The 15,332-nt window shown below is 41.9% G+C and overlaps 1 long non-coding RNA gene across 1 annotated transcript in view; it reads right to left on the reverse strand.

Annotated features, from left to right (window-relative positions):
* Window positions 1-503: 503 nt before the first annotated feature.
* The window catches only part of LOC135098176 (uncharacterized), a 23,338-nt gene continuing 8,509 nt past the window's right edge, over window positions 504-15,332 (reverse strand). Inside the window, exons 3-4 of the long non-coding RNA XR_010266642.1 lie at window positions 749-799; window positions 504-642 (exon numbers count right to left, since the gene is read on the reverse strand). This is a non-coding gene — a long non-coding RNA (uncharacterized LOC135098176). The remainder of the gene's footprint in view (window positions 643-748; window positions 800-15,332) is intronic.

Here is a 15,332-nt window from a genome sequence, read left to right on the forward strand (position 1 = left end):
CATTCCCAGAGAGAGAGAGAGAGAGAGAGAGAGAGAGAGAGAGAGAGAGAGAGAGAGAGAGAGAGAGAGAGAGATGTGTCGAGAGAGTGTGTTTGTGTAGTAGGAGTGAAATACTTTCCTTTTTTTCCTGATATTCATGTTCACTTTCTGACAACAGACAATAGAAACAAGAATAGCACACACACACACACACACACACACACACACACACACACACACACACAATACCAGCATGTACGTAAGAGGCAGTCGACTCAACTCACCGTCTCATCTCTCGCAGAGCTCCTCCTCCTCCTCCTCCTCCTCCTCCTCTCCTTTCCTCCTCCACTTCCACCCTCTGCAGTCTCTTATTCCTCATCATCATCATATCTCTCTCTCTCTCTCTCTCTCTCTCTCTCTCTCTCTCTCTCTCTCTCTCTCTCTCTCTCTCTCTCTCTCTCTCTCTCTCTCTGTGTGTGTGTGTGTGTGTGTGTGTGTGTGTGTGTGTGTGTGTGTTTCCACGTCACGCCACGCTCAAAAATAGAGAGAATCCATAAGAGAATATTTTCATCTGTCTATTCCTATTCATCTTCGCTTTTTACCTCCTTCACTCATTTCCTTCACTCCCACACCTGAAGGACAAGAGGAGGCTGTCTCGTCGTGCTGACAGAGGCAAGGTGAATAAGGTAATCAACACAGGTAAAGTATTAATTGCACACAGCAGGTAAGAACAGGTAAAGTAATAAAGAAATCTCCAATCTATGCTCACCTGGCGCCGCTAATGTACAGGTAGATGAGTGGATAATGACCCTCGGCTTACCTGTGAAGGGAGAAGATGAAAAGGTGTATTGGCTCCTCGCCTTACATGGATCACTCTTGTTTAATTTTATGAGTGTTCTGACATGTCTTGTCTTCCAGTCACACACACACACACACACACACTGGCAATCTACCCGAGTGTCCAGCGTCTTCTATCCCCCATCTCTCTCTCTCTCTCTCTCTCTCTCTCTCTCTCTCTTGCTCTCGTCTTTGTAAGGAAATCCACAAAAGATACACACGTGACACAGATTCAATCACACACACACACACACACACACACACACACACACACACACACACACACGTTATCTCTTTCTCCGCGTGTCTTCAGTCAAACTTCGGTCGCCAAGTGTTGTTGTTTGCGTGAAGGAAGCACCGATGACACAACACCTGCCCCTCCACCGCGATACAAACTAATACTTTTGCTTCTCTCTTGTATCTCTCTCTCTCTCTCTCTCTCTCTCTCTCTCTCTCTCTCTCTCTCTCTCTCTCTCTCTCTCTCTCCCTTGACTTACATACATCAAGGAGAGAGAGAGAGAGAGAGAGAGAGAGAGAGAGAGAGAGAGAGAGAGAGAGAGAGAGAGAGAGAGAGAGAGAGAGAGAGAGAGAGAGAGAGAGAGAGAGAGAGAGAGAGAGAGAGAGAGAATGCGTACTTAAATATACATAGAGAACGTTCAATTAAAGAGTTTACCTATGAAACTGTGCATAAAACTAAAAATCTTTGGAAAATTACAAGGTTAAAGAAATTCAAGAAAGAAGTTATTGAAGGTTGTTGAATATTAAGGAGGAGGAGTTACAAAGAGTTACAAAGACACACAGGCTACAACAGACCCTGCGGTCCTCACGAGGTGACCTGGCCTAGGGGTATTGAGGTGACTGTAGAAGAAAAAGACAGGAAAGCAGAAGGTTCTCTACCGCCTTCAGGCAAACAGGAAACAGGTCGGCAATAAATACCTTACGGGGTTAGAGAAGTAAAAACCAGAAAGAAATTTCATAGGAAAGAATGAAAATAGATGAAATGAGGTGCTCCCATTTCCTGGAGGCAGGGAAGTAAACAGAACTGTAATAAGTGCAACACCATTAAGGGGACTGATTATTGATAAAAGATAAACCGAAAAAAAATATTAATAATAATAATAGGTAGAGAGACCGCTACTATCCGTGTCAGAGCCTGTGATGCATCGTTTTGCGCAAACATCTTGTAAACAAACAGCTGGATCATTATGGCATTTTGACACAGCTTGTTTGACACAGTGACAACACTGCATTGCTAAGTGTGTTTCATTAAGGAGTTTACTCTTAGCTTTGAAGGCGAAGGTGGCAAAACCCGAGAAGACAATGGGACAGGGGAAGGTTTGATGTGACGCGTGATGGTGCTGCGGGACAGGATCAAGGCAAGAAGGGTCTCAATATTTTTCGTGAAAAGTTACGTGTGTTTGTGATTCAGCAGTGTGTACTTATACTCAAGTTCCCCGCCACAGATTTCATGAAAAGAATTAGAATAAATCAATGCCAGTTAATCACCCCAACTCTAATTAACCTGCAACCAAGGGGAGAGGGAAGAAAGAAAGACTTACAAACAGACACGCGATGGACGAGTGTGTAACAAAAGCTATAATCAAGAAACAAACAGTCAAATCAGGTATCGTAGTCGCCTACCAAAAATTACTTTATTTTGATGAGAAAGCAGCAGACGTGGTAGTAGTGATGGTGTAGTGATGGTGTTGGTGGAGTAGTTGCAAGGTGACCTGTTTGATGGTGTATATGGCAACTCTCCATATTCACCATCCATAAATGGTGATTCACCTCACCACTGCTTTTTTCTCTCCTCTGCTCACAATATCAATTCAAACCAAACATGAAAACTTGCGCAAAGACTTTCAGCATCTGTGTGGTGGTGGTGAGTGTGGTGGTGGCGGTGGCGCTCATCACCTCCTCCTTGTGGGGCGTGGTGATGGACGGTCGCAAGCTTGGACTTCTGGTGGAGGCGTGGCAGCGCGCCGGTCCCCACACCACTCCTATGGGGAAGGTGCGGGAGTGGCTGGCCACTGCCTGGTGGTTGGGGCCCCTGAAGCCTGCCCCTCCAAGGGACCCCCTGTCGGAGTGCGGCATCCCCGTCACCGACTGGCGGGAGCTGGTGGCCCTCGTGGTGAACATGAAGGCCCGCCTGGCCTGCGTGCAGCAGCAGATCCTGCTGGCCGAGCAAGAGCATGATGACTTCTACACAAGCCTGGTGGTGGCGGCGTGTTGCCTGGTGGCGGTGCCGCTGTGTGGCGCCCTGCTGATAGGGTGCTCCTGCGTCCTCTCCCTCCTGCCGTGGCGCCACCATCAGTCACTCGAGGAAACCAAGGATCTGCAGACTTATACGGGACACACTGAGGATCAGCTCAAACTGATCCACTACAAACTTGTACAGCGGAAACTGAAGAAGCTTCTAAAGCAGCACTGTCCCCTGAAACGACACGTCCTGCTTGTAATGTTTGACTGGCTGACAGAGGTGCAGCTCTCCCCGGACACTGGTGGCGACGGCCGCGTCCCGGTGCCTCTCCTGTCGTGGGAGGCGGTGCCACTGGCGCTGCAGGAGGACGCTCGCGTCGAACAGGGAGGCCAGCTGAGCGTCCCCCCCGTGGAGGACCCGGCGGCCCCTGTAAAGGACACTGCAGCCCAGGAGGCAGGTGGCGAGGAGGCCCACAGCCTGGTGCGGCGCAGCATTGTGGTGCCTCCTCGGTTCAGGCACAGGCTGGCTGGCGCCGGGGAGTGCCACCTTCGGTATTTAGCGCGCCACTACTGCGTCTTGGTGTGCCACACTTGGGACGCGCCGCGGGGCAAGCTTCATATTAGAGGCCCCAAGAAACGCGTGCTGGAGTGCCACGCCCACGTGCAGGACTTGCTGGCGGGCTACCGCGCACGTGAGGCGGGGCCCAAATGAGAAGCCTTCACTTTGCTGTCCCTCAACACAAAGGACACGCTTTGTCCTAAGAAACCTTAGGGTGACTGTAGTAGTAGTAGTAGCAGCATAGTTGTGGTAGTAGCAGTAGTAGCAGTAACAGTAACAGTAACGGTAGCAGTAGTAGCAGTAGTATTAGTAGTGGTAGTAGCAGTAGTAGCAGTAACAGTAACAGTAACGGTAGCAGTAGTAGCAGTAGTATTAGTAGTGGTAGTAGCAGTAGTAGTAGTAGTAGTAGTAGTAGTAGTAGTAACAGTAACAGTAGCAGTAGTAGCAGAAGTAGTAATTCGTTGTTACCTGTTCACTTTACGTCAGTTTCGTTATCTACACTTTTAAGTTGGCTACCATTCATAATATACTTTGCTTTCTCGTTTCGATACCCTATATGAAACACTTTGTACTTATTCACATTAAGACTCATTTGACAGAAGGTGGAGGAGGAAGAGGAGGAGGAGGAGGAGGAGGAGGAGGAGGAGGAGGAGGAGGAGGATGGCAAGGAAGGTGATGTGAAAAGAAGAGTAAAGGGAGGAGAAGGATGAAGAGAGAAAGGAGGGCAGATGAAGAAAGAGGAGGAAGATGAAAAGGACAATAAAAAGGAGAACAAGGAGAATGACGAGAAAGACGAGGCAAGGACAGAGATGAAAGGAAGGAGAGAGAGAGAAGAGAGGTGAGAGAAGAAGGAGAGGAGGGAAGAAAATGCGGATAGGAGAGAGAAAGAGGATATAATATCGAGATACAAGAAATATAAATGAAGAGAAAGGAGAGAAAAACAAACGATAAACAAGGATAAAGAAGAGAAAATACAAGGAGAGGAAGAGGAGGCGTTTCTGAAACTGGATGAGAGAGAGAGAGAGAGAGAGAGAGAGAGAGAGAGAGAGAGAGAGAGAGAGAGAGAGAGAGAGAGAGAGAGAGAGAGAGAGAGAGATGGAGATGAGAGGAAGGAGCAGAAAGAGGGAAGATGAAGAGGAAGACGAAGAAGAAGAAGAAGAGGAAAAAGTCGTCTTGTTTTAGTCGTCTTGCCTGGAACTTAATCCTGCAATCCTCATCTCCTCTTACTCCCTTTTCTAGTTCACGAGATTTACAGTGTATCTTTTTCTCCTCCTCTTCTCTCCTTTAAAATTTCTTTTCGCAAAGCCCTTCGTACATTGTCATGCGTGGTCACTGCACACACACACACACACACACACACACACACACACACACACACCAGGGTGGATAGATTAGTGTATTAATATTTATTTTCATCCGTAGTTGGTGTGTATTAACATAAAAGTCCTATTAACAATGTTTTCTTTGTTGGCTTTTTGCTATGTATTTTTCCATGATGCTTTTGTTGATATGTTAGGAATAGTGACCTGGATGGGTGTGTGTGTGTGTGTGTGTGTGTGTGTGTGTGTGTGTGTGTGTGTGTGTGTGTGTGTGTGTGTGTGTGTGTGTGTGTGTGTTTCTATCGTAAGGTGGTGAGGGATCAGAACAGTTTCTTATTGTTCGTATTTTTCTTAGTGTTGTTGTTGTTGTTTTCCTTCATCATCATCATTATTATCACGTTTGCCTACTCCTCCTCCTCCTCCTCTTCCTTTTATCATCATCATCATCACTATATCATTACTACTGTTGATATTTCCATCGTAATTATCAGTAGTAATACTAAATACACTTGCATAACACATTTATCACGTTACGTTACCTAAACATAAGGAACATGACTCTCTCTCTCTCTCTCTCTCTCTCTCTCTCTCTCTCTCTCTCTCTCTCTCTCTCTCTCTCTCTCTCTCTCTCTCTCTCTCTCTCTCTCTCTCATTTTTTTTTCTAGGTGTGTTGATGTTCCTCTTTTGAAACAGCTCAAGTCGTAAGCAGGATGAAATAGAGAAACAAAAGAGAATTGCAGACTTTACGAGTAGAAATGAGAGAGAGAGAGAGAGAGAGAGAGAGAGAGAGAGAGAGAGAGAGAGAGAGAGAGAGAGAGAGAGAGAGAGAGAATCCTAACCAACTTACATTTAAAGCGCTGTACAAAACACGAAGACGCCTATAAAAAAATAAATAAATAAATAATTAAATAAATAAATAAAAATAATGAAAAGAATATATTTTCCTATTTCAAGCTAATACAATGTTGAAAGGACGCAGTGCTACAAAAGGTAGTGTTTAAGAATGGTATGTCACTGAAAAACATTGTGTCGAACAGCGCTCAAATACAGGTAAGAGTTCCAGCGTTTAGAGTAAAGAAATGAGAGAAAGAGAGAGAGAGAGAGAGAGAGAGAGAGAGAGAGAGAGAGAGAGAGAGAGAGAGAGAGAGAGAGAGAGAGAGAGAGAGAGAGAGAGAGAGAGAGAGAGAGAGAGAGAATGTCCTAACGTAAAATAATTTAATAAAGATGAAGAGTTGTAGAGATAAACAGTAGAAGGGATGAGAAAGAAGCCTAATCTAACCTAACCTAACCTAACCTGAGAGAAGCCTAATGCAACCTGACATAAACACTCATATTTCCTCTGTGGACTAATGGCGAGGCGAGGAAGGTGTGTGTGGATTTGAAATGAAGTGAAAGACAAGTGATTTGAAAGTGGTTTTTCAAGTGTGGCTGTTCTTTGGGTTACTTGGAATGGAAGAAAGGGACGTGAGGCTTTACATTATACGAAAAGAAAGTTGACATTAAGTAACTGGAAGTGTTAGTGACTTTTGGAGGAGTTATTAATGTTAAGGGCAAGAAGGTACGAGAAATACAGGTTAAGTCAAAGGAAAGCTAAAATAATAAAACAAAATTAACGAGGATGATTTTATGAGATTGGAAGAGAAGGAAATTAACTTTAAATGTCATGAAAAGAAAGATGAGATTAATTGGAAGTGTTAGTGACTTTTGGAAGAGTTATCAATACTAAAGGGAAGGAAGATATAAAATTGAAGTTCAATGAAAATCTAAATAATATTAAGTAAAATTAACTAATGTAATTTTCAGAGATTATTTACAGACTATTATTTCTTCTCAAGTTTCACAAAATAGACTAGGCTGATTCAAATTTTCAAAAGTTTACAGCATAATTTCAAGAGACCACGGAACAAAAGGAGTAAGAGAAATTTCAACCTGTTTATATTTGCTCACTAAAGCCACCTAGGAATACTGAATTGAGACATGAAGCGTCACATTGCCATTCACACTCAAACAATTGAGGAAAGGAAGTTAAGGATGCAGACAACAAATTAAGCAAAAGGAAAGTCAATAAAAAGTGTAAATTTTTAGCTGGTTTTCTCTCTTCTTGGATAACTATTAATGAAAGATACGTACAGTTCAGTGAAGGAAGCGACAATTTATTAAAAACCTGGATTTTTTGCTTATTTAGTTTTTCTGTGTATGCATGAGCAGATAATGACACGTGAGTATGAGAGAGAGAAAAAAAAACATGGAATAACAAAATGTGGATAAAAAAAAATACGTGAAGAATACTAAAAAACAAAACCAAAAGAGGAAGAAAAAAATAAATAAATAAGCAATGGCATAACCAGTGAGGGTAAAAAATATACCTAAAAAAAAGAAAAAAAAATCAAGTAATAACATACGCAGTTAATAATAATAATAATAATAATAATAATAATAATAATAATAATAACACATGCTGAGAAAGGAAAGGAAAATAATACCAACAGCGAATAACACAAACACTTAATAATACGTTTTAAGAAATAATGAACTACAAGGAATATCATAAAGAGCAAAGAGAAATATACATGAAAGGAGGAAGACAATATGAGGTAGAATGAATGACACAGACAGTTACTTGGCCAGGAAGTGAGTGAGTGTGTGGGAGTGCGTGAAATGACAAAGGAATGCCCAGAAAGGACGAAAGTAAATACCCTATGATTTTTATTCCTTCCTCCCAGTGATGATAAGTAAAGGTGAGAACAAATGAAATTCAAAGAGAGAGAGAGAGAGAGAGAGAGAGAGAGAGAGAGAGAGAGAGAGAGAGAGAGAGAGAGAGAGAGAGAGAGAGAGAGAGAGAGAGAGAGAGAGAGAGAGAGAGAGAGAGAGAGAGAGAGAGAGAGCATTAGATATCTCCTGAATACACGCATACAGTCGTTAAATATTTAAGAGCGCCGGTAGGTAAAGGATTTAAAGAACAGAAATTCGAAAGAGAGGGAAAAGTGTTCGATCCAATTATAGACAGACATATTGCGTGGGACAATGTTTTCCATTTTTTGTCCTTTGAGGGGAGAGGGGAGAGCTGGAAATGGGAAGAGGTAGGTAGTAGAAAGAGAGGTGAGGGGAGAGATGGGTAGAAAAGGTTAGTAGCAGGATAGGGGAGGGTATGGGAGAGAGATGAGGGGAAGAGCTGGATACAGGAGAATGTAGGTAGTACGAGAAGTGGGGAGGGGACATGGGAGAGGAGAGGGGTAGGCAGGAACAGTGACAGGGGACATAGGGGAGGGGAGAGCTGGAGTTGGAGAGAGGTGAGGGGAGAGCTGAGTCGTGGACAGTGGTAAGGCGGCGAGGTGAGGGGAAGAGGGTGATGGGGAGAGGGGAAGGACTGAGGGGAGCGCTGTGGCTGGTACGGACAGAAGAGAGGGGAAGAAATGCAAGATAAAAACTCGTACAATGCTCAGATGTCAGCGCCACCGATACTTGTGAGGGAAGGTATTGGCACCCGTGGCTGCGTCCACTGGCCCTCTGGCACTCCCGCTGCCACGCTCCAGGCCAGCAAAACATTCCGTGCCTCATGCGTTACGGCGTGAATTTATGTACCTCAGCCTAAATAAGAAGCAAATTAAATAAAAGGAAATCAAAAGAGAAAGTATCATAAAAATCTGAGTAACAATAAGCAACAAGTCATAATGATGGGTAGGTTAAGTTAGGTTAGGTTAGGATAAGTTAGGTTAGGTTAGATTAAGTTAGGATGATTAGGTTAGGTTAGGTTAGGTTAATTAAGGTCAGGTAGGTTAAGTTAAGTTAGGATATTTTAGGTTAAGTTAGGTTGGTTAGGTTAGGTTACGTTAATTAAGGTCAGGTAGGTTAACTTAGATTAAGATAAGTTGGGTTAGGTTAGGTTAAGTTAGGTTGGTTAGGTTAGGTTAATTAACCTAAGGTGAGGTCAGGTCAGCTCAAGTCAGGTTTGGTTAGGTTAGGTTGGGTTAATTTATGTTAAATCAGGATAGTTTGGGTTAGTTTAGTTTATATTAGGTTACAGGTTAGGTTAGGTTAATTAAGGTCAGGTAGGTTAAGTTAGGATATTTAAGGTTAAGTTAGGTAGGTTAGGTTAGGTTACGTTAATTAAGGTCAGGTAGGTTAAGTTAGATTAAGATACATTGGGTTAGGTTAGGTTAAGTTAGGTTAGGTTCGTTAGGTTAGGTTAATTAAGGTGAGGTCAGGTCAGCTCAAGTCAGGTTTGGTTAGGTTAGGTTGGGTTAATTTATGTTAAATCAGGATAGTTTGGGTTAGTTTAGTTTATATTAAGGTAGATTAGACCAGGATAGTTTAGTTTTGTTCAGTTCAGGTTAGGTTAATTAAAAAACGTCATCGATAAACTGAACACAAATCTTCACTCGGCACGCCTGAGTCTCGCTGATCGCGTGTCGTGAGCGGCAAGGCGAAGCAAAAGCCGACCATTATGAAATTCAATGAGAAATTAAGGAAACACGAATCCCGTTTTACCGATAAGCGAAGGAACCCTCATTGCAATTCATGTTTGTTTCCTTAGTGTTGAAACCTTCCTCTCTCTCTCTCTCTCTCTCTCTCTCTCTCTCTCTCTCTCTCTCTCTCTCTCTCTCTCTCTCTCTCTCTCTCTCTCTCTCTCACTTCCTCTCCTCTAAATCCTTCTCTTCTTCCATCCGTCCTTTCTTTTCACTGATTATTTTCCTTCGTCTCCCCTCTGTGTCATTCCCTCCTTCCCCCCTTCCTTTTATTCGTCTTTTTTCCTCCTTCCTTTTTAACTTTTCTTCAATTCCTCTCTCCATCTTTCTCTTCTTCCTTCCGGCCTTTGTTCTCATCACTAATTCCTTTCCTTATTACCTTCTTTCTTTTCCCTCCGTCTCATTCTCTCCTTTCCTCCTTTATTTCATTTGCCTTTTTTTTTCTCTTTCCTCCATTCCTTTCCAACTTATTTTCCATTTCTCTCTCATTCCTTCATCCTTCCCTAATTACTTCCTTCATTTCCCTTCCTTCCTTCGTTCCTGCCCTCCATCTTCTTTCCTTCCTTCATTTCTACCTCCACTTTCCTCTTTCTCCTTCCTTCCCGTGTTTTTTCCTCCTCCTCCTCCTCCTCTTTCCCTCTCGCTACGTTTCACGCAACATCTGGTGAAGGAAGACCAGAGGAAGATTCTCTCTCTCTCTCTCTCTCTCTCTCTCTCTCTCTCTCTCTCTCTCTCTCTCTCTCTCTCTCTCTCTCTCTCTCTCTCTGTGTGTGTGTGTGTGTGTGTGTATGTGTGTGTACCTTCATGAGTTTTAAAGTTTCTATTTAAGTGAAGTAAAGTTGAGTAAAGAACAATTGCAGTTTTCAAAGGAATTAACTTAATGTTTGATATCAACGTTTAAGAAAGAAACAAAGGCACTTAAGTTTTCAAGTACAGTACACGACGGTAGGAAAGTTTTCTTTTTTTTTTATCTTACTTTATTTTGCCTTTATTGTTCTTCCCATTAAATATTAAAATAGTGATGAAAGTACGGTGTGCTCTCTCTCTCTCTCTCTCTCTCTCTCTCTCTCTCTCTCTCTCTCTCTCTCTCTCTCTCATCAGTCTATTTGTCTGTCAATATATCTATTTATTTATCTGTTTGCTACTACTACTACTACTACTACTACTACTACGAGAGAGAGAGAGAGAGAGAGAGAGAGAGAGAGAGAGAGAGAGAGAGAGAGAGAGAGAGAGAGAGAGAGAGAGAGAGAGAGAGAGAGAAAAATAATAATAATAATAATAATGATAATGATGATGATGATGATGATGATGATGATGATGATGATGATGATGATGATGATGATGATGATAATAATTTTATATTTCCATGTAACATGGTTATTCTTAGTTATTCTTAAATAAGGTGCAAAATAAAAAAAATAAAAAAAAGAACGAGGTGCCTAAAATAAAAGGACCTACCTAAGATACAAGATGATCTAAGATAAAAATATTTCAATTTAGATTTAAAGGTTTGCAGGCTCCCCGAGTTGTTGACAGAAGAGGGCAGATTGTTTCAAAGTTTGTGCCCTGACACAGCAGTGGCCCTCACCCCTGAGTCAGTGCTGGCTTTGGGTGTGTACAAGTCACTGAGCTGCCTTGTTGTGCTGCTTGTTTTTTCCATGACACTGGGAAATTTCATGTGCCATTCAGGATATAATCCATATACAACTTTATACATTGTTGTACATTTTTCAAAAGTGTGCTTGTCTTTTACTGTCATCCATTGTAGATCTTTAAATACGGGAGTGACGTGATCATATTTCCTGCGCCCCCCAGTAGCTACTTTAGCTGCTAAATTCTTGCAATTTTTGTATGTTTAGAAGCAGTTTTATTTGTGGAGCCCCATATACTAATGCAGTAATTTATTAGGCTGAGCACCACAGACTCTACAATTAATACCCTAGTTGGTTTATGAAAATTGTCACTCATTCTGTTGCTATACATCAGTATTCCCATGATTTTCTTATAAAGCTCGGTGATGTGTACATGGAGAAGCATGTATCTGTGGAAATAAACGGCCAGGTTCTTCACATGCGTCACCGGGTGGATATGGTTGCCTTCACAGTTAATGAATGTGTTTGGGGGAATACGTAATAGAATTTGCCTATTGCCAATAAAGATACATTGTGTTTTTTTTTAGATTTAGCATAAGACCATTACTAAGAAAATATTGCTTCACATTGTGTAGTGTGTCTTCAGTTTTAGAGATGAGGTCCCTGAGATTATTGACAGTGTCAGCCTGTACAAACTGGGTATCATCAGCACACTGGATTAGTCAGCACACGTTTAATTTGTCATCTGGGTCATTAACGTAAATCGAGAACAGAATGGAGCCTAGCACTGAGCCTCGTGGAACCTCGTAGTCTACATTTAGATTATTAGATTGTGTTGCTCAAACGTACCGACTGTGTTCTGTCTTTCATGTAACTGTTAAACCAGACGTTGTCTGTATTGAGCTTAATGCATTTACTTAGAAGAGTCTCGTGGCTAACACTGTCAAAGGTTTTCGACAGATCACACAAAGTCAAGATTGATACTTTCTTTTGGTCCATGTTGTCACATATTTTATCAGTGATAGTAGAGAGAGCAGTTTCTGTTGATAGTTTTGACCGAAATCCGTGTTGTGAGTTAGATAGCAAGTGATTAAGTTCCAGAAATTTAATTACCTGATTAGCAAGTACTTTTTCTAGTATTTTAGAGACAATGGGTAAGAGTGAAATTGACCGAAAATTGTTTGGGTCGCTCGAGTCTCCGCTCTTAAAAATGGGGATTATAAGGTCATGTTTCCAGGCTGTGGGAAAGACGCCTGTAACTACTGAGGTAGTGATTATTCAAGGCTATTATAGAAAGAGCATCCTTTGTAAATTTCTTGGGAATGCCATCACTGCAAACAGAACTGGTTTCGTTCATGTCTTTTATCATGAGGATAACAGTGTCAGTGTGTGCTGGTTGAGGCCTGAAGGTGCTGTCCTCACCACTCATCCCAGAGGCTACATTCTCACAGATAGAATATTGCACATTTTCACCGTGGATGAGTTCCTGAGTTTTAGTATATGAATTCTTACCAACATTAGCAAAATAAGAATTAAATTCCTTGGCTTTGTCGAGTACATTATCAAAATTAGAGGTAATGGAAATGTTTTTAGTGTTTGGGACTGTTTTTTGTAATAGTTTTCCATGTTTTTTGAAATGCTGCCTTTATTGTTGAGAAAGTCATCGTGATAATATTTTGCTTTGCACTCACCAATGATGGTTTTAACTGGTTTGTTTTCCTGTTTGTATTGTTGTTGCAGATGAGCGTTATGCCCATCGTATTTTAGTTTTGCTCGAGTAATATTTCCAATATTCATAGCTTCCTGGATTGAGTTGCTCGTCCATGGTGCAAATGGTCTTGTGATTTCTTTAGTAACAAGGGGCACATTCGTTTAAACAGTTAATAAAATTTGCGTTAAAAATATCTACAGGCGTATTTACGTCGTCTGTACTTAAAATCATATGACAATTGTGCGTCTTCTGAAGAAGCCTAAAACAAAATTTCTCTTTGGTATGATGACCAACGTGTGGAAATGTTGGAATAGCTGGCGATCTCTTAGGTTTGCTGATATCTGTCATAATACTTGTGAGGTGATGATCAGCAATCTGTTGTGGCACAGCATCACAGGAGCATACAGTGTCGGGCTTGTTAGTAATAGCAAGATCTGATAGAGTTGAAGATGTTGGCGTAACCCTCGTTGGTTTATCATTTACTTGAGTTAACTTGTTGCTCTTTATGATCTTAGATATCTTGCTATTACCAACAAGTAAGCTGTTATTGAAATCACACAATATAAAGAATGTCTTATTCTTCGTACTAATTAATCTAAACATGTCTTGTATGCATTCAAAAGCAGTGGCAGAGGCTTTACGGTGTGGGTACATGCAACCAATTATTATGGCTGGCTGCTTCCAGAAATCTTCAATGTCCACTTGTTTGGGGACGTTCAAGTTAATGATATTGAGTGTTAAGACATTCTTTACATAGATACATACACATACATAAATACATAGATACATACACCGCCTCGCCGCCGCTGTGTGTGTATGTACTGGTAGTAGGGGCGCCCTCCTCGTTACCCCATCATGTCTTGCTCCCTCTTGTCGCTGGCCTGCTGGGTTTATAATAGAAAGGGGCTCGTCGTTGGAATGCAGGGCGGGGCTGGGAGGTAGTGAGGGAGCTCTGGGGAGCTCTGTGAGTCGAGGCGTTGCGGGCGTATGATCTGCCTTGTTGACTTGGCCTGATGTGAATGCGTGAGGCAGCCTGACGTTCTTGGGAAAATGGGCGGTGCTCAGCGTTCTCAGCAGGTGCTCTGGTTCCCAGTGTGGAGTTGTCGCAATCCACGGACCTTTTTTTTTCCTTTCGTTGTGCTTTATGCGTGTTAATATTTTTTTCATTAATATTTTTCTTGACTTCTTCCCAGTGTGTGCAAAGACAGAAGTGTGGGTGTTGCTTTTTAATGGTGCTCAGTAGCTTGATTACACCCAGCCTATTCAGTTCTGGTGGGAATTTTTTTCCATGTCAAAGCACACATCATCAACCTCACCTGTGCTAAGTATGAATGCAGGAGCAGTTTTGGTGGGTATTTATTCCATTAGCTTCACCCCATTTCATTAAATGCTCGTTTCAGTCAAGTGTTTTTGCTTGTACTTCCTGAGTCATGGGTGGTGGCACGAGCTGACACACATGCACCTTCATAGCACTAACTTTTTTCCTTCAATGCTGCGATCAAACAGTCTAAATTGTTTAGTATTGCTGTAGGTGTACACGGAGCATGGATGGGGAAGAGGACCCGTTCGCAATACACCACCTCTCTCTGCCCCGATTTACGCCTCCTGGCTGTGGCTGGCGCGACACCCCACGATCTGCAATTTAAATTCACCAAACAGAAGACTACGGCTGATATTCCTGTAAGGTTCCTTATAATTATTCAAATATCCATCCATTTTCTCGACTGCGATAGCTCAAAAGGAATCCAAATAAATTAATTATCTATTTTAGGCGGAAAATTAACCCTCCATTGGTTTTACAGGGAAGTTTTAAGGGCAAGTAAATTATATTAATTCTCCCTACCAATATTGAACATAATAATGCATTACATTTCAATAGAAGATATTTTACGCGAGTTTCCCTTCTAATACTCTGAAATAGCTGACGTTTTTCTTTCCGTCCCGGGAGTTTTAAGGGGGTGCCTCACTAAATCGAGTAAATTATTCCCATTTTCTTTCCCACGGTGCCTCGAGGTGCCAATCATTTACTATTTATTTAAAGATGGGTACTACATTAGCTTGCCTCCACATTACTGGCAGCTCACCTGACTCAGTGATTTCCTAAAGACAGAAACTAACGGCTCACTAATAACCTCTTTGCATTCCTTAAGTACTCTGGAATATATTTCATCAGGTCCTGGTGTCTTGAACTTTTTTAGCCTATCTATCTCCTGTTCCACTATCTCCCTAGTTATGGAAATATCTGTCAGGTTCTCATTCTCATCTGCTCTAAACACCTGTTCACTATCTGGCATATCCTGCATGTTTTCCTGGGTGAAGACAGTTAATAAATACTCATTCAGAAGTTTACTAATCTCCTCCCCAGAACTAACCAGCTCCCCATCTGCTGCCTTTAATGGACCTATAGTATCCTTATTCTTCGTCCTGTATACCTGATAAAGTACCTTGGGATCCGTCTTCGCCTGGCTGGCTACCTTTAATTCATAACTGCTCTTAGCTTTCCTCGTTAACTTCCTGACTGTTTTAACTAATTCATTATATTGTGACCTTAAAACTTCTTCACCTGCCCTTAATCTCTTATATATACTTCTCTTACGCCCTATATAATGTTTTAACCTAGCAGTCATCCATTTTGAGTCATTCTTCTGTGATCTTATTGCCCTATAGGGA

The sequence above is a fragment of the Scylla paramamosain genome, unplaced genomic scaffold (assembly GCF_035594125.1).
Source record: "Scylla paramamosain isolate STU-SP2022 unplaced genomic scaffold, ASM3559412v1 Contig49, whole genome shotgun sequence".
Taxonomy (NCBI): domain Eukaryota; kingdom Metazoa; phylum Arthropoda; class Malacostraca; order Decapoda; family Portunidae; genus Scylla; species Scylla paramamosain.